This window comes from Schistocerca piceifrons, chromosome 2, assembly GCF_021461385.2.
Source record: "Schistocerca piceifrons isolate TAMUIC-IGC-003096 chromosome 2, iqSchPice1.1, whole genome shotgun sequence".
NCBI lineage: Eukaryota > Metazoa > Arthropoda > Insecta > Orthoptera > Acrididae > Schistocerca > Schistocerca piceifrons.
The window spans coordinates 1,133,937,940-1,133,958,369 of record NC_060139.1 but is presented as its reverse complement, the minus strand read 5'-3'; positions in this window follow the sequence as shown (position 1 = coordinate 1,133,958,369).

The window sequence follows — 20,430 nt, the reverse complement described above, 5'->3', positions numbered from 1 at the left end:
TTAGGATTCCGATGCCTCACTTCAGGTTTACTGTATCCCTTGGACCTTCTTATTGACGATGAAACACAGAAATTGCATCCGAATTTAATACAAATGGCGCAATGCCGACTTAAGTACAGGAGGACTGACACTCTCACTTTCTATGATTTGAACCTCTCCTGTGAGTCCAGTTTTAGATTCCGATGCTTCACTTCAGGTTTACTGTATCCCTTGGTCCTTCTTATTGACGATGAAACACAGAAATAGCATCCGAATTTAATACAATAGGCACAATACCGACTTAAGTACAAGAGGAGTGAGTCTCTAACTGTCTATGATTTGAACTTCTCCTGTGAGTCCAGTTTTAGATTCCGCTGCTTCACTTCAGGTTTACTGTATACCTTGCACCTTCTTATTGACCATGAAACACAGAAATTGCATCCGAATTTAATACAAAAGGCACAATGCCGACTTAAGTAAAAGAGGACTGACACTCTAACATACTATGATTTGATCCTCTCCTGTGGGTCCAGTTTTAGATTCCGATGCTTCACTACAGGTTTACTGTATATATTGCACCTTCTTATTGACGATGAAACACAGAAATTGCATCGGAATTTAATACAAAAGGCACAATGCCGACTTAAGTACAAGAGGACTGACACTCTCTATGATTTGAACCTCTGCTGTGAGTCCAGTTTTAGATTCTGATGCTTCACTTCAGGTTTACTGTATCCCTTGGACCTTCTTATTGAAGATGAAACACAGAAATTGCATCCGAATTTAATACAAATGGCATATTGCCGACTTAAGTACAAGAGGACTGACACTCTCACTTTCTATGATTTGAGCTTCTCCTGTGAGTTCAGTTTTAGATTCCGATGCTTCACTTTAGGTTTACTGTATACCTTGCAGCTTCTTATTGACGATGAGACTCAGAAATTGCATCGGAATTTAATACAAATGGCACAATGCCGACTTGGGTACAAGAGGACTGACACTCTCACTTTCTTTGACTTGAACCTCTCCTGTGTGTCCAGTTTTAGATTCCGATGCTTCACTTCAGGTTTACTGTATCCCTTGGACCTTCTTAATGACGATGAAACACAGAAATTGCATCCGAATTTAATACAAATGGCGCAATGCCGACTTAAGTACAGGAGGACTGACACTCTCACTTTCTATGATTTGAACCTCTCCTGTGAGTCCAGTTTTAGATTCCGATGCTTCACTTCAGGTTTACTGTATCCCTTGGTCCTTCTTATTGACGATGACACACAGAAATTGCATCCGAATTTAATACAAAAGGCACAATGCCGACTTAAGTAAAAGAGGACTGACACTCTAACATTCTATGATTTGATCCTCCCCTGTGGGTCAGTTTTATATTCCGATGCTTCCCTTAAGGTATACTGTATCCCTTGGACCTTCTTATTGACGATGAAACACAGAAATTGCAACCGAATTTAATACAAATGGCAGAATGCCGTCTTAAGTATAAGAGGACTGACACTCTCACTTTCTATGATTTGAACCCCTCCTGTGAGTCCAGTTTTAGATTCTGATGCATCACTTCAGGTTTACTGAATCCCTTGGACCTTCTTATTGACGATGAGACACAGAAATTGCATCCGAATTTAATACAAAAGTCACAATGCCGACTTAAGTAAAAGAGGACTGACACTCTAACATACTATGATTTGATCCTCTCCTGTGGGTCCAGTTTTATATTCCGATGCTTCCCTTAAGGTATACTGTATCCCTTGGACCTTCTTATTGACGATGAAACACAGAATTTGCATCCGAATTTAATACAAAAGGCACAATGCCGACTTAAGTACAAGACGGCCGACAGTCTAACTTTCTATGATTTGTACCTCTCCTGTGAGTCCAGTTTTAGACTCCGATGCTTCACTTCAGGTTTACTGTATCCCTTGGACCTTCTTATTGACGATTAAACACAGAAATTGCATCCGAATTTAATACAAAAGGCACCATGCCGACTTAAGTAAAAGAGGTCTGACACTCTAACATACTATGATTTGATCCTCTCCTGTGGGTCCAGTTTTAGATTCCGATGCTTCACTACAGGTTTACTGTATATCTTGCACCTTCTTATTGACGATGAAACACAGAAATTACATCGGAATTTAATACAAAAGGCACAATGCCGACTTAAGTACAAGAGGACTGACACTCTCTATGATTTGAACCTCTGCTGTGAGTCCAGTTTTAGATTCTGATGCTTCACTTCAGGTTTACTGTATCCCTTGGACCTTCATATTGAAGATGAAACACAGAAATTGCATCCGAAATTAATACAAATGGCATATTGCCGACTTAATTACAAGAGGACTGACACTCTCACTTTCTATGATTTGAACCTCTCCTGTGAGTCCAGTTTTAGATTCCGATGCTTTACTTCAGGTTTACTGTATCCCTTGGTCCTTCTTATTGACGATGAAACACAGAAATAGCATCCGAATTTAATACAAAAGGCACAATACCGACTTAAGTACAAGAGGAGTGAGTCTCTAACTGTCTATGATTTGAACTTCTCCTGTGAGTCCAGTTTTAGATTCCGCTGCTTCACTTCAGGTTTACTGTATACCTTGCACCTTCTTATTGACCATGAAACACAGAAATTGCATCCGAATTTAATACAAATGGCATAATGCCGACTTGATTACAAGAGGACTGACCCTCTCACATTCTATGATTTGAACCTCTCCTGTGAGTCCAGTTTTAGATTCTGATGCATCACTTCAGGTTTACTGTATCCCTTGGACCTTCTTATTGACGATGAAACACAGAAATTGCATCCGAATTTAATACAAACGGCGCAATGCCGACTTAAGTGCAAGAGGACTGACACTCTCACTTTCTATGATTTGAACCTCTCCTGTGAGTCCAGTTTTAGATTCCGATGATTCACTTCAGGTTTACTGTATACCTTGCACCTTAGTGTTGACGATGAAACACAGAAATTGCATCGGAATAAAATTCAAAATTCACAATGCCGACTTAAGTACAAGAGGACTGACACTCCAACTTTCTATGATTTGATCCTCCCCTTTGAGACCAGTTTTAGATTCCGATGCTTCACTTCAGGTTTACTGTATCCCTTGGACCTTCTTATTGACGATGAAACACAGAAATTGCATCGGAATTTAATACAAAAGGCAAAATGCCGACTTAAGTAAGAGAGGACTGACACTCTAACTTTCTATGATTTGAACCTCTCCTGTAAGTCCAGTTTTTGATTCCGATGGTTCACTTCAGGTTTACTGTATCCCTTGGACCTTCTTATTGACGATTAAACACAGAAATTGCATCCGAATTTAATACAAAAGGCACAATGCCGACTTAAGTAAAAGAGGACTGACACTCTAACATTCTATGATTTGATCCTCCCCTGTGGGTCAGTTTTATATTCCGATGCTTCCCTTAAGGTATACTGTATCCCTTGGACCTTCTTATTGACGATGAAACACAGAAATTGCAACCGAATTTAATACAAATGGCAGAATGCCGTCTTAAGTATAAGAGGACTGACACTCTCACTTTCTATGATTTGAACCCCACCTGTGAGTCCAGTTTTAGATTCCGATGCTTCACTACAGGTTTACTGTATCCCTTGGACCTTCTTATTGACGATGAAACACAGAATTTGCATCCGAATTTAATACAAAAGGCACAATGCCGACTTAAGTACAAGACGGCTGACAGTCTAACATTCTATGATTTGATCCTCCCCTGTGGGTCCAGTTTTATATTCCGATGCTTCCCTTAAGGTATACTGTATCCCTTGGACCTTCTTATTGACGATGAAACACAGAAATTGCAACCGAATTTAATACAAATGGCACAATGCCGTCTTAAGTATAAGAGGACTGATACTCTCACTTTCCATGATTTGAACCCCTCCTGTGAGTCCACTTTTAGATTCCGATGCTTCACTACAGGTTTACTGTATCCCTTGGACCTTCTTATTGACGATGAAACACAGAGTTTGCATCCGAATTTAATACAAAAGGCACAATGCCGACTTAAGTACAAGACGGCTGACAGTCCAACTTTCTATGATTTGTACCTCTCCTGTGAGTCCAGTTTTAGATTCCGATGCTTCACTTCAGGTTTACTGTATCCCTTGGACCTTGTTATTGACGATGAAACACAGAAATTGGATCCGAATTTAATACAAAAGGCACTATGGCGACTTAAGCACAAGAAGACTGACACTCTCACTTTCCATGATTTGAACCTCTTCTGTGAGTCCAGTTTTAGATTCCGATGCTTCACTTCAGGTTTACTGTATCCCTAGGACCTTCTTATTGACGATTAAACACAGAAATTGCATCCGAATTTAATACAAAAGGCACAATGCCGACTTAAGTAAAAGAGGACTGACACTCTAACATACTATCATTTGATCCTCTCCTGTAGGTCCAGTTTTATATTCCGATGCTTCCCTTAAGGTATACTGTATCCCTTGGACCTTCTTATTGACGATGAAACACAGAAATTGCAACCGAATTTAATACAAATGGCACAATGCTGTCTTAAGTATAAGAGGACTGACACTCTCACTTTCTATGATTTGAACCCCTCCTGTGAGTCCAGTTTTAGATTCCGATGCTTCACTACAGGTTTACTGTATCCCTTGGACCTTCTTATTGACGATGAAACACAGAGTTTGCATCCGAATTTAATACAAAAGGCACAATGCCGACTTAAGTACAAGACGGCTGACAGTCTAACTTTCTATGATTTGAACCTCTCCTGTGAGTCCAGTTTTAGATTCCGATGCTTCACTTCATTTTTACTGTATACCTTGCACCTTCTTATTGACGATGAAACACAGAAATTGCATCCGAATTTAATACAAATGGCATAATGTCGACTTAATTACAAGAGGTCTGACACTCTCACTTTCTATAATTTGAACCTCTCCTGTGAGTCCAGTTTTAGATTCCGATGCTTCACTTCAGGTTTACTGTATCCCTTTGACCTTCTTATTGACGATGAAACACAGAAATTGCATCTGAATTTAATACAAATGGCACAATGCCGACTTAAGTACAAGAGGACTGACACTCTCACTTTCTATGATTTGAACCTTTCCTGTGAGTCCAGTTTTGGATTCCGATGCTTCACTTTAGGTTTACAGTATACCTTGCAGCTTCTTATTGACGATGAGACACAGAAATTGCATCGGAATTTAATACAAATGGCACAATGCCGACTTGAGTACAAGAGGACTGACACTCTCACTTTCTATGATTTGAACCTCTCCTGTGAGTCCAGTTTTAGATTCCGATACTTCACTTCAGGTTTGCTGTATCCCTTGGACCTTCTTATTGACGATGAAACACAGAAATTGCATCCGAAATTGATGCAAATGGCGCAATGCCGTCTTAAGTAAAAGAGGACTGACACTCTCACTTTCTATAATTTGAACATCTCCTAAGAGTCCAGTTTTAGATTCCGATGCTTGACTTCAGGTTTACTGTATACCTTGCACCTTGTTGTAGACGATCAGACACAGAAATTGCATCGGAATTAAATTCAAAATGCACAATGCCGACTTAAGTACAAGAGGACTGACACTCCAACTTTCTATGATTTGAACCTCTATTTTGAGTCCAGGTTTAGATTCCGATGCTTCACTTCAGGTTTACTGTATCCCTTGGACCTTCTTATTGACGATGAAACACAGAAATTGCATCCGAGTTTAATACAAAAGGCACAATGGCAACTTAAGTACAAGAGGACTGACACTCTCACTTTCCATGATTTGAACCTCTCCTGTGAGTCCAGTTGTAGTTTCCGAAACTTCACTTCAGGTTTACTGTATAGCTTGCACCTTCTTATTGACGATGAAACACAGAAATTGCATCGGAATAAAATTCAAAAGGCACAATGCCGACTTAAGTACAAGAGGACTGACATTCTCACTTTCTATGATTTGAACCACTCCTGTGAGTCCAGTTTTACATTCCGATGCTTCACTTCAGGTTTACTGTATCCCTTGGACCTTCTTATTGACGATGAAACACAGAAATTGAATCCGAAGTATATACAAATGGCATAATGCCGACTTAATTACAAGAGGACTGACACTCTCAGTTTCTATAACTTGAACCTCTCCAGTGAGTCCAATTTTAGATTCCGATGCTTCACTACAGGTTTACTGTATTCCTTGGACCTTCTTATGGACGATGAAACACAGAAATTGCATCCGATTTAATACAAAATGCACAAAGCCGACTTAAGTACAAGAGGACTGACACTCTCATTTTCTATGATTTGAACCTCTCCTGTGAGTCCAGTTTTAGATTCCGATGATTCACTTCATATTTACTGTATACCTTGCACCTTCTTATTGACGATGGAACACAGAAATTGCATCGGAATTAAATTCAAAAGGCACAATGCCGACTTAAGCACAAGAGGACTGGCACTCTAACTTTCTATGATATGAACCTCTAATGTGAGTCCAGTTTTAGATTCCGATGCTTCACTTCAGGTTTACTGTATCCTTTGGACTTTCTTATTGACGATGAAATACAGAAATTGCATCGCAATTTAATACAAAAGGCACAATACCGACTTAAGTACAAGAGGACTGACACTCTCTATGATTTGAACCTCTGCTGTGAGTCCAGTTTTAGATTCTGATGCTTCACTTCAGGTTTACTGTATCCCTTGGACCTTCATATTGAAGATGAAACACAGAAATTGCATCCGAATTTAATACAAATGGCATATTGCCGACTTAATTACAAGAGGACTGACACTCTCACTTTCTATGATTTGAACCTCTCCTGTGAGTCCAGTTTTAGATTCCGAAGCTTCACTTCAGGTATACTGTATAATTTGCACCTTCATATTGACGATGAAACACAGAAATTGCATCAGAATTTAATACAAAAGGCACAATGCCGACTTAAGTAAAGAGGACTGACACTCTAACGCTCTAACTCTCTATGATTTGAACCTCTCCTGTGAGTCCAGTTTAGGATTCCGATGCTTCACTTCAGGTTTACTGTATCCCTTGGACCTTCTTATTGACGATGAAACACAGAAATTGCATCCGAATTTAATACAAATGGCACAATGCCGACTTAAGTACAAAAGGACTGACACTCTCACTTTCTACGATTTCAACCTCTCCTGTGAGTTCAGTTTTAGATTCCGATGATTCACTTCAGGTTTACTGTATATCTTGCACCTTCTTATTGACGATGAAACAGAGAAATTGCATCGGAATTAAATTCAAAACGCACAATGACGACTTAAGTACAAGGGGACTGACACTCTAACGCTGTAACACTCTATGATTTGTACCTCTCCTGTGAGTCCAGTTTAGGATTCCGATGCTTCACTTCAGGTTTAATGTATCCCTTGGACCTTCTTATTGACGATGAAACACAGAAATTGCATCCGAATTTAATACAAATGGCATAATGTCGACTTAATTACAAGAGGTCTGACACTTTCACTTCTATAATTTGAGCCTCTCCTGTGAGTCCAGTTTTAGATTCCGATGCTTCACTTCAGGTTTACTCTGTCCCTTGGACCTTCTTATTGACGATGAAACACAGAAATTGCATCCGAATTTAATACAAATGGCGCAATGCCGACTTAAGTACAGGAGGACTGACACTCTCACTTTCTATGATTTGAACCTCTCCTGTGAGTCCAGTTTTAGATTCCGATGCTTTACTTCAGGTTTACTGTATCCCTTGGTCCTTCTTATTGACGATGAAACACAGAAATAGCATCCGAATTTAATACAAAAGGCACAATACCGACTTAAGTACAAGAGGAGTGAGTCTCTAACTGTCTATGATTTGAACTTCTCCTGTGAGTCCAGTTTTAGATTCCGCTGCTTCACTTCAGGTTTACTGTATACCTTGCACCTTCTTATTGACCATGAAACACAGAAATTGCATCCGAATTTAATACAAATGGCATAATGCCGACTTGATTACAAGAGGACTGACCCTCTCACATTCTATGATTTGAACCTCTCCTGTGAGTCCAGTTTTAGATTCTGATGCATCACTTCAGGTTTACTGTATCCCTTGGACCTTCTTATTGACGATGAAACACAGAAATTGCAACCGAATTTAATACAAATGGCAGAATGCCGTCTTAAGTATAAGAGGACTGACACTCTCACTTTCTATGATTTGAACCCCTCCTGTGAGTCCAGTTTTAGATTCCGATGCTTCACTACAGGTTTACTGTATCCCTTGGACCTTCTTATTGACGATGAAACACAGAATTTGCATCCGAATTTAATACAAAAGGCACAATGCCGACTTAAGTACAAGACGGCTGACAGTCTAACATTCTATGATTTGATCCTCCCCTGTGGGTCCAGTTTTATATTCCGATGCTTCCCTTAAGGTATACTGTATCCCTTGGACCTTCTTATTGACGATGAAACACAGAAATTGCAACCGAATTTAATACAAATGGCACAATGCCGTCTTAAGTATAAGAGGACTGACACTCTCACTTTCTATGATTTGAACCCCTCCTGTGAGTCCACTTTTAGATTCCGATGCTTCACTACAGGTTTACTGTATCCCTTGGACCTTCTTATTGACGATGAAACACAGAGTTTGCATCCGAATTTAATACAAAAGGCACAATGCCGACTTAAGTACAAGACGGCTGACAGTCCAACTTTCTATGATTTGTACCTCTCCTGTGAGTCCAGTTTTAGATTCCGATGCTTCACTTCAGGTTTACTGTATCCCTTGGACCTTGTTATTGACGATGAAACACAGAAATTGGATCCGAATTTAATACAAAAGGCACTATGGCGACTTAAGCACAAGAAGACTGACACTCTCACTTTCCATGATTTGAACCTCTTCTGTGAGTCCAGTTTTAGATTCCGATGCTTCACTTCAGGTTTACTGTATCCCTAGGACCTTCTTATTGACGATTAAACACAGAAATTGCATCCGAATTTAATACAAAAGGCACAATGCCGACTTAAGTAAAAGAGGACTGACACTCTAACATACTATCATTTGATCCTCTCCTGTAGGTCCAGTTTTATATTCCGATGCTTCCCTTAAGGTATACTGTATCCCTTGGACCTTCTTATTGACGATGAAACACAGAAATTGCAACCGAATTTAATACAAATGGCACAATGCTGTCTTAAGTATAAGAGGACTGACACTCTCACTTTCTATGATTTGAACCCCTCCTGTGAGTCCAGTTTTAGATTCCGATGCTTCACTACAGGTTTACTGTATCCCTTGGACCTTCTTATTGACGATGAAACACAGAGTTTGCATCCGAATTTAATACAAAAGGCACAATGCCGACTTAAGTACAAGACGGCTGACAGTCTAACTTTCTATGATTTGAACCTCTCCTGTGAGTCCAGTTTTAGATTCCGATGCTTCACTTCATTTTTACTGTATACCTTGCACCTTCTTATTGACGATGAAACACAGAAATTGCATCCGAATTTAATACAAATGGCATAATGTCGACTTAATTACAAGAGGTCTGACACTCTCACTTTCTATAATTTGAACCTCTCCTGTGAGTCCAGTTTTAGATTCCGATGCTTCACTTCAGGTTTACTGTATCCCTTTGACCTTCTTATTGACGATGAAACACAGAAATTGCATCTGAATTTAATACAAATGGCACAATGCCGACTTAAGTACAAGAGGACTGACACTCTCACTTTCTATGATTTGAACCTTTCCTGTGAGTCCAGTTTTGGATTCCGATGCTTCACTTTAGGTTTACAGTATACCTTGCAGCTTCTTATTGACGATGAGACACAGAAATTGCATCGGAATTTAATACAAATGGCACAATGCCGACTTGAGTACAAGAGGACTGACACTCTCGCTTTCTATGATTTGAACCTCTCCTGTGAGTCCAGTTTTAGATTCCGATACTTCACTTCAGGTTTGCTGTATCCCTTGGACCTTCTTATTGACGATGAAACACAGAAATTGCATCCGAAATTGATGCAAATGGCGCAATGCCGTCTTAAGTAAAAGAGGACTGACACTCTCACTTTCTATAATTTGAACATCTCCTAAGAGTCCAGTTTTAGATTCCGATGCTTGACTTCAGGTTTACTGTATACCTTGCACCTTGTTGTAGACGATCAGACACAGAAATTGCATCGGAATTAAATTCAAAATGCACAATGCCGACTTAAGTACAAGAGGACTGACACTCCAACTTTCTATGATTTGAACCTCTATTTTGAGTCCAGGTTTAGATTCCGATGCTTCACTTCAGGTTTACTGTATCCCTTGGACCTTCTTATTGACGATGAAACACAGAAATTGCATCCGAGTTTAATACAAAAGGCACAATGGCAACTTAAGTACAAGAGGACTGACACTCTCACTTTCCATGATTTGAACCTCTCCTGTGAGTCCAGTTGTAGTTTCCGAAACTTCACTTCAGGTTTACTGTATAGCTTGCACCTTCTTATTGACGATGAAACACAGAAATTGCATCGGAATAAAATTCAAAAGGCACAATGCCGACTTAAGTACAAGAGGACTGACACTCTCATTTTCTATGATTTGAACCTCTCCTGTGAGTCCAGTTTTAGATTCCGATGATTCACTTCATATTTACTGTATACCTTGCACCTTCTTATTGACGATGGAACACAGAAATTGCATCGGAATTAAATTCAAAAGGCACAATGCCGACTTAAGCACAAGAGGACTGGCACTCTAACTTTCTATGATATGAACCTCTAATGCGAGTCCAGTTTTAGATTCCGATGCTTCACTTCAGGTTTACTGTATCCCGTGGACTTTCTTATTGACGATGAAATACAGAAATTGCATCGCAATTTAATACAAAAGGCACAATACCGACTTAAGTACAAGATAAGTGACACTCTAATTTTCTATGATTTGAACCTCTCCTGTGAGTCCAGTTTTAGATTCCGATGCTTCACTTCAGGTTTACTGTACCCCTTGGACGTTCTTATTGACGATGAAACACAGAAATTGCATCCGAATTTAATACAAAAGTCACAATACCTACTTAGGTACAATAGGAGTGACACTATAACTTTCTATGATTTGAACCTCTCCTGTGAGTCCACTTTTAGATTCCGATGCTTCACTTCAGGTTTACTGTATCCCTTGGACCTTCTTATTGACGATGAAACACAGAAATTGCATCCGAATTTAAAACAAAAGGCACAATGGCGACTTAAGCACATGAAGACTGACACTCTCACTTTCCATGAATTGAACCTCTCCTGTGAGTCCAGTTTTAGATTCCGATGCTTCACTTCAGGTTTAGTGAATACCTTGCAGCTTCTTATTGACGATGAAACACAGAAATTGCATCGGAATTTAATACAAAAAGCACATTGCCGACATAAGTAAAAGAAGACTGACACTCTAACTTTCTATGATTTGAAACTCTCCTGTGAGTCCAGTTTTTGATTCCGATGCTTCACTTCAGGTTTACTGTATCCCTTGGACCTTCTTATTGACGATTAAACACAGAAATTGCATCCGAATTTAAAACAAAAGGCACAATGCCGACTTAAGTAAAAGTGGACTGACACTCTAACATTCTATGATTTGGTCCTCTCCTGTGGGTCCAGTTTTAGATTCCGATGCTTCCCTTAAGGTATACTGTATCCCTTGGACCTTCTTATTGACAATGAAACACAGAAATTGCATCCGAATTTAATACAACAGGCACAATACCGACTTAAGTACAAGAGGAGTGCCACTCTAACTTTCTACGATTTGAATATCTCCTGTGAGTCCAGTTTTAGATTCCGATGCTTCACTACAGGTTTACTGTATCCCTTGGACCTTCTTATTGACGATGAAACACAGAAATTGCATCCGAATTTAATACAAAAGGCACAATGGCGACTTAAGCACAAGAAGACTGACACTCTCACTTTCCATGAATTGAACCTCTCCTGTGAGTCCAGTTTTAGATTCCGATGCTTCACTACTGGTTTACTGTATCCCTTGGACCTTCTTATTGACGATGAAACACAGAAATTGCATCCGAATTTAATACAAAAGATACAATGCCGACTTAAGTACAAGAGGGCTGACACTCTAAGTTTCTATGATTTGGACATCTCCAGTGAGTCCACTTTTAGTTTCCGATGCTTCACTTCAGGTTTACTGTATCCCTTGGACCTTCTTATTGACGATGAAACACAGAAATTGCATCCGAATTTCATACAAATGGCATAATGCCGACTTCATTACAAGAGGACTGACACTCTAACATACTATGATTTGATCCTCTCCTGTGGGTCCAGTTTTATATTCCGATGCTTCCCTTAAGGTATACTGTATCCCTTGGACCTTCTTATTGACGATGAAACACAGAAATTGCATCCGAATTTAATACAAAAGACACAATGCCGTCTTAAGTACAAGAGGGCTGACACTCTAAGTTTCTATGATTTGGACATCTCCAGTGAGTCCACTTTTAGTTTCCGATGCTTCACTTCAGGTTTACTGTATCCCTTGGACCTTCTTATTGACGATGAAACACAGAAATTGCATCCGAATTTCATACAAATGGCATAATGCCGACTTGATTACAAGAGGACTGACACTCTAACATACTATGATTTGATCCTCTCCTGTGGGTCCAGTTTTATATTCCGATGCTTCCCTTAAGGTATACTGTATCCCTTGGACCTTCTTATTGACGATGAAACACAGATATTGCAACTGAATTTAATACAAATGGCACAATGCCGTCTTAAGTATAAAAGGACTGACACTCTCACTTTCTATGATTTGAACCCCTCCTGTGAGTCCAGTTTTAGGTTCCGTAGCTTCACAACAGGTTTACTGTATCCCTTGGACCTTCTTATTGACGATGAAACACAGAGTTTGCATCCGAATTTAATACAAAAGGCACAATGCCGACTTAAGTACAAGACGGATGACAGTCTAACTTTCTATGATTTGAACCTCTCCTGTGAGTCTAGTTTTAGATTCCGATGCTTCACTTCATTTTTACTGTATACCTTGCACCTTCTTATTGACGATGAAACACAGAAATTGCATCCGAATTTAATACAAATGGCATAATGTCGACTTAATTACAAGAGGTCTGACACTCGCACTTTCTATAATTTGAACCTCTCCTGTGAGTCCAGTTTTAGATTCCGATGCTTCACTTCAGGTTTACTGTATCACTTTGACCTTCGTATTGACGATGAAACACAGAAATTGCATCCGACTTTAATACAAATGGCACAATGCCGACTTAAGTACAAAAGGTTGACACTCTCACTTTCTGTGATTTGAACCTCTCCTGTGAGTCCAGTTTTAGATTCCGATGCTTCACTTTAGGTTTACTGTATACCTTGCAGCTTCTTATTGACGATGAGACACAGAAATTCCATCGGAATTTAATACAAAAGGCACAATGCCGACTTGAGTACAAGAGGACTGACACTCTTACTTTCTATGATTTGAACCTCTCCCGTGAGTCCAGTTTTAGATTCCGATACTTCACTTCAGGTTTACTGTATCCCTTGGACCTTCTTATTGACGATGAAACACAGAAATTGCATCCGAATTTAATACAAATGGCGCAATGCCGACTTAAGTACAAGAGGACTGACACTCTCACTTTCTATGATTTGAACCTCTCCTGTGAGTCCAGTTTTAGAATCCGATGCTTGACTTCAGGTTTACTGTATACCTTGCACCTTGTTGTTGACGATGAGACACAGAAATTGCATCGGAATTAAATTCAAAATGCACAATGCCGACTTAAGTACAAGAGGACTGACACTCAAACTTTCTATGATCTGAATCTCTATTTTGAGTCCTGTTATAGATTCCGATGCTTCACTTCCGGTTTACTGTATCCCTTGGACCTTCTTATTGACGATGAAACACAGAAATTGCATCGGAATTTAATACAAAAGGCACAATGCCGACTTAAGTAAAAGAGGACTGACACTCTAACTTTCTATGATTTGAACCCCTCCTGTGAGTCCAGTTTTAGATTCCGATGCTTCACTTCAGGTTTACTGTATCCCTTGGACCTTCTTATTGACGATTAAACACAGAAATTGCATCCGAATTTAATACAAAAGGCACAATGCCGACTTAAGTAAAAGAGGACTGACACTCTAACATTCTATGATTTGATCCTCCCCTGTGGGTCCAGTTTTATATTCCGATGCTTCCCTTAAGGTATACTGTATCCCTTGGACCTTCTTATTGACGATGAAACACAGAAATTGCAACCGAATTTAATACGATTGGCACAATGCCGTCTTAAGTATAAGAGGACTGACACTCTCACTTTCTATGATTTGAACCCCTCCTGTGAGTCCACTTTTAGATTCCGATGCTTCACTACAGGTTTACTGTATCCCTTGGACCTTCTTATTGACGATGAAACACAGAGTTTGCATCCGAATTTAATACAAAAGGCACAATGCCGACTTAAGTACAAGACGGCTGACAGTCTAACTTTCTATGATTTAACCTCTCCTGTGAGTCCAGTTTTAGATTCCGATGCTTCACTTCAGGTTTACTGTATCCCTTGGACCTTGTTATTGACGATGAAACACAGAAATTGGATCCGAATTTAATACAAAAGGCACAATGGCGACTTAAGCACAAGAAGACTGACACTCTCACTTTCCATGATTTGAACCTCTTCTGTGAGTCCAGTTTTAGATTCCGATGCTTCACTTCAGGTTTACTGTATCCCTTGGACCTTCTTATTGACGATTAAACACAGAAATTGCATCCGAATTTAATACAAAAGGCACAATGCCGACTTAAGTAAAAGAGGACTGACACTCTAACATACTATCATTTGATCCTCTCCTGTGGATCCAGTTTTATATTCCGATGCTTCCCTTAAGGTATACTGTATCCCTTGGACCTTCTTATTGACGATGAAACACAAAAATACAACCGAATTTAATACAAATGGCACAATGCTGTCTTAAGTATAAGAGGACTGACACTCTTACTTTCTATGATTTGAACCCCTCCTGTGAGTCCAGTTTTAGATTCCGATGCTTCACTACAGGTTTACTGTATCCCTTGGACCTTCTTATTGACGAAGAAACACAGAGTTTGCATCCGAATTTAATACAAAAGGCACAATGCCGACTTAAGTACAAGACGGCTGACAGTCTAACTTTCTATGATTTGAACCTCTCCTGTGAGTCCAGTTTTAGATTCCGATGCTCCACTTCATTTTTACTGTATACCTTGCACCTTCTTATTGACGATGAAACACAGAAATTGCATCCGAATTTAATACAAATGGCATAATGTCGACTTAATTACAAGAGGTCTGACACTCTCACTTTCTATAATTTGAACCTCTCCTGTGAGTCCAGTTTTAGATTCCGATGCTTCACTTCAGGTTTACTGTATCCCTTTGACCTTCTTATTGACGATGAAACACAGAAATTGCATCTGAATTTAATACAAATGGCACAATGCCGACTTAAGTACAAGAGGACTGACACTCTCACTTTCTATGATTTGAACCTTTCCTGTGAGTCCAGTTTTAGATTCCGATGCTTCACTTTAGGGTTACTGTATACCTTGCAGCTTCTTATTGACGATGAGACACAGAAATTGCATCGGAATTCAATACAAATGGCACAATGCCGACTTGAGTACAAGAGGACTGACACTCTCACTTTCTATGATTTGAACCTCTCCTGTGAGTCCAGTTTTAGATTCCGATACTTCACTTCAGGTTTGCTGTATCCCTTGGACCGTCTTATTGACGATGAAACACAGAAATTGCATCCGAATTTGATACAAATGGCGCAATGCCGTCTTAAGTAAAAGAGGACTGACACTCTCACTTTCTATAATTTGAACCTCTCCTGTGAGTCCAGTTTTAGATTCCGATGCTTGACTTCAGGTTTACTGTATACCTTGCACCATCTTATTGACCATGAAACACAGAAATTGCATCCGAATTTAATACAAATGGCATAATGCCGACTTGATTACAAGAGGAATGACACTCTCACATTCTATGCTTTGAACCTCTCCTGTGAGTCCAGTTTTAGATTCTGATGCTTCACTTCAGGTTTACTGTATCCCTTTGACCTTCCTATTGACGATGAAACACAGAAATAGCATCCGAATTTAATACAAAAGGCACAATGGCAACTTAAGTACAAGAGGACTGACACTCTCACTTTCCATGATTTGAACCTCTCCTGTGAGTCCAGTTGTAGTTTCCGAAACTTCACTTCAGGTTTACTGTATAGCTTGCACCTTCTTATTGACGATGAAACACAGAAATTGCATCGGAATAAAATTCAAAAGGCACAATGCCGACTTAAGTACAAGAGGACTGACATTCTCACTTTCTATGATTTGAACCACTCCTGTGAGTCCAGTTTTACATTCCGATGCTTCACTTCAGGTTTACTGTATCCCTTGGACCTTCTTATTGACGATGAAACACAGAAATTGAATCCGAAGTATATACAAATGTCATAATGCTGACTTAATTACAAGAGGACTGACACTCTCAGTTTCTATAACTTGAACCTCTCCTGTGAGTCCAATTTTAGATTCCGATGCTTCACTACTGGTTTACTGTATTCCTTGGACCTTCTTATTGACGATGAAACACAGAAATTGCATCCGATTTAATACAAAATGCACAAAGCCGACTTAAGTACAAGAGGACTGACACTCTCATTATCTATGATTTGAACCTCTCCTGAGAGTCCAGATGTAGATTCCGATGATTCACTTCATATTTACTGTATACCTTGCACCTTCTTATTGACGATGGAACACAGAAATTGCATCGGAATTAAATTCAAAAGGCACAATGCCGACTTAAGCACAACAGGACTGGCACTCTAACTTTCTATGATATGAACCTCTCCTGTGAGTCCAGTTTTAGATTCCGATGCTTCACTTCAGGTTTACTGTATCCCTTGGACCTTCTTATTGACGATGAAACACAGAAATTGCATCCGAATTTAATACAAAAGTCACAATACCTACTTAGGTACAAGAGGAGTGACACTATAACTTTCTATGATTTGAACCTCTCCTGTGAGTCCACTTTTAGATTCCGATGCTTCACTTCAGGTTTACTGTATCCCTTGGACCTTCTTATTGACGATGAAACACAGAAATTGCATCCGAATTTAAAACAAAAGGCACAATGGCGTCTTAAGCACATGAAGACTGACACTCTCACTTTCCATGAATTGAACCTCTCCTGTGAGTCCAGTTTTAGATTCCGATGCTTCACTTCAGGTTTAGTGAATACCTTGCACCTTCTTATTGACGACGAAACACAGAAATTGCATCGGAATTTAATACAAAAGGCACATTGCCGACATAAGTAAAAGAAGACTGACACTCTAACATACTATGATTTGATCCTCTCCTGTGGGTCCAGTTTTATATTCCGATGCTTCCCTTAAGGTATACTGTATCCCTTGGACCTTCTTATTGACGATGAAACACAGATATTGCAACTGAATTTAATACAAATGGCACAATGCCGTCTTAAGTATAAAAGGACTGACACTCTCACTTTCTATGATTTGAACCCCTCCTGTGAGTCCAGTTTTAGGTTCCGTAGCTTCACAACAGGTTTACTGTATCCCTTGGACCTTCTTATTGACGATGAAACACAGAGTTTGCATCCGAATTTAATACAAAAGGCACAATGCCGACTTAAGTACAAGACGGCTGACAGTCTAACTTTCTATGATTTGAACCTCTCCTGTGAGTCTAGTTTTAGATTCCGATGCTTCACTTCATTTTTACTGTATACCTTGCACCTTCTTATTGACGATGAAACACAGAAATTGCATCCGAATTTAATACAAATGGCATAATGTCGACTTAATTACAAGAGGTCTGACACTCGCACTTTCTATAATTTGAACCTCTCCTGTGAGTCCAGTTTTAGATTCCGATGCTTCACTTCAGGTTTACTGTATCACTTTGACCTTCGTATTGACGATGAAACACAGAAATTGCATCCGACTTTAATACAAATGGCACAATGCCGACTTAAGTACAAAAGGTTGACACTCTCACTTTCTGTGATTTGAACCTCTCCTGTGAGTCCAGTTTTAGATTCCGATGCTTCACTTTAGGTTTACTGTATACCTTGCAGCTTCTTATTGACGATGAGACACAGAAATTCCATCGGAATTTAATACAAAAGGCACAATGCCGACTTGAGTACAAGAGGACTGACACTCTTACTTTCTATGATTTGAACCTCTCCTGTGAGTCCAGTTTTAGATTCCGATACTTCACTTCAGGTTTACTGTATCCCTTGGACCTTCTTATTGACGATGAAACACAGAAATTGCATCCGAATTTAATACAAATGGCGCAATGCCGACTTAAGTACAAGAGGACTGACACTCTCACTTTCTATGATTTGAACCTCTCCTGTGAGTCCAGTTTTAGAATCCGATGCTTGACTTCAGGTTTACTGTATACCTTGCACCTTGTTGTTGACGATGAGACACAGAAATTGCATCGGAATTAAATTCAAAATGCACAATGCCGACTTAAGTACAAGAGGACTGACACTCAAACTTTCTATGATCTGAATCTCTATTTTGAGTCCTGTTATAGATTCCGATGCTTCACTTCAGGTTTACTGTATCCCTTGGACCTTCTTATTGACGATGAAACACAGAAATTGCATCGGAATTTAATACAAAAGGCACAATGCCGACTTAAGTAAAAGAGGACTGACACTCTAACTTTCTATGATTTGAACCCCTCCTGTGAGTCCAGTTTTAGATTCCGATGCTTCACTTCAGGTTTACTGTATCCCTTGGACCTTCTTATTGACGATTAAACACAGAAATTGCATCCGAATTTAATACAAAAGGCACAATGCCGACTTAAGTAAAAGAGGACTGACACTCTAACATTCTATGATTTGATCCTCCCCTGTGGGTCCAGTTTTATATTCCGATGCTTCCCTTAAGGTATACTGTATCCCTTGGACCTTCTTATTGACGATGAAACACAGAAATTGCAACCGAATTTAATACAAATGGCACAATGCCGTCTTAAGTATAAGAGGACTGACACTCTCACTTTCTATGATTTGAACCCCTCCTGTGAGTCCACTTTTAGATTCCGATGCTTCACTACAGGTTTACTGTATCCCTTGGACCTTCTTATTGACGATGAAACACAGAGTTTGCATCCGAATTTAATACAAAAGGCACAATGCCGACTTAAGTACAAGACGGCTGACAGTCTAACTTTCTATGATTTAACCTCTCCTGTGAGTCCAGTTTTAGATTCCGATGCTTCACTTCAGGTTTACTGTATCCCTTGGACCTTGTTATTGACGATGAAACACAGAAATTGGATCCGAATTTAATACAAAAGGCACAATGGCGACTTAAGCACAAGAAGACTGACACTCTCACTTTCCATGATTTGAACCTCTTCTGTGAGTCCAGTTTTAGATTCCGATGCTTCACTTCAGGATTACTGTATCCCTTGGACCTTCTTATTGACGATTAAACACAGAAATTGCATCCGAATTTAATACAAAAGGCACAATGCCGACTTAAGTAAAAGAGGACTGACACTCTAACATACTATCATTTGATCCTCTCCTGTGGATCCAGTTTTATATTCCGATGCTTCCCTTAAGGTATACTGTATCCCTTGGACCTTCTTATTGGCGATGAAACACAAAAATACAACCGAATTTAATACAAATGGCACAATGCTGTCTTAAGTATAAGAGGACTGACACTCTTACTTTCTATGATTTGAACCCCTCCTGTGAGTCCAGTTTTAGATTCCGATGCTTCACTACAGGTTTACTGTATCCCTTGGACCTTCTTATTGACGATGAAACACAGAGTTTGCATCCGAATTTAATACAAAAGGCACAATGCCGACTTAAGTACAAGACGGCTGACAGTCTAACTTTCTATGATTTGAACCTCTCCTGTGAGTCCAGTTTTAGATTCCAATGCTCCACTTCATTTTTACTGTATACCTTGCACCTTCTTATTGACGATGAAACACAGAAATTGCATCCGAATTTAATACAAATGGCATAATGTCGACTTAATTACAAGAGGTCTGACACTCTCACTTTCTATAATTTGAACCTCTCCTGTGAGTCCAGTTTTAGATTCCGATGCTTCACTTCAGGTTTACTGTATCCCTTTGACCTTCTTATTGACGATGAAACACAGAAATTGCATCTGAATTTAATACAAATGGCACAATGCCGACTTAAGTACAAGAGGACTGACACTCTCACTTTCTATGATTTGAACCTTTCCTGTGAGTCCAGTTTTAGATTCCGATGCTTCACTTTAGGTTTACTGTATACCTTGCAGCTTCTTATTGACGATGAGACACAGAAATTGCATCGGAATTTAATACAAAT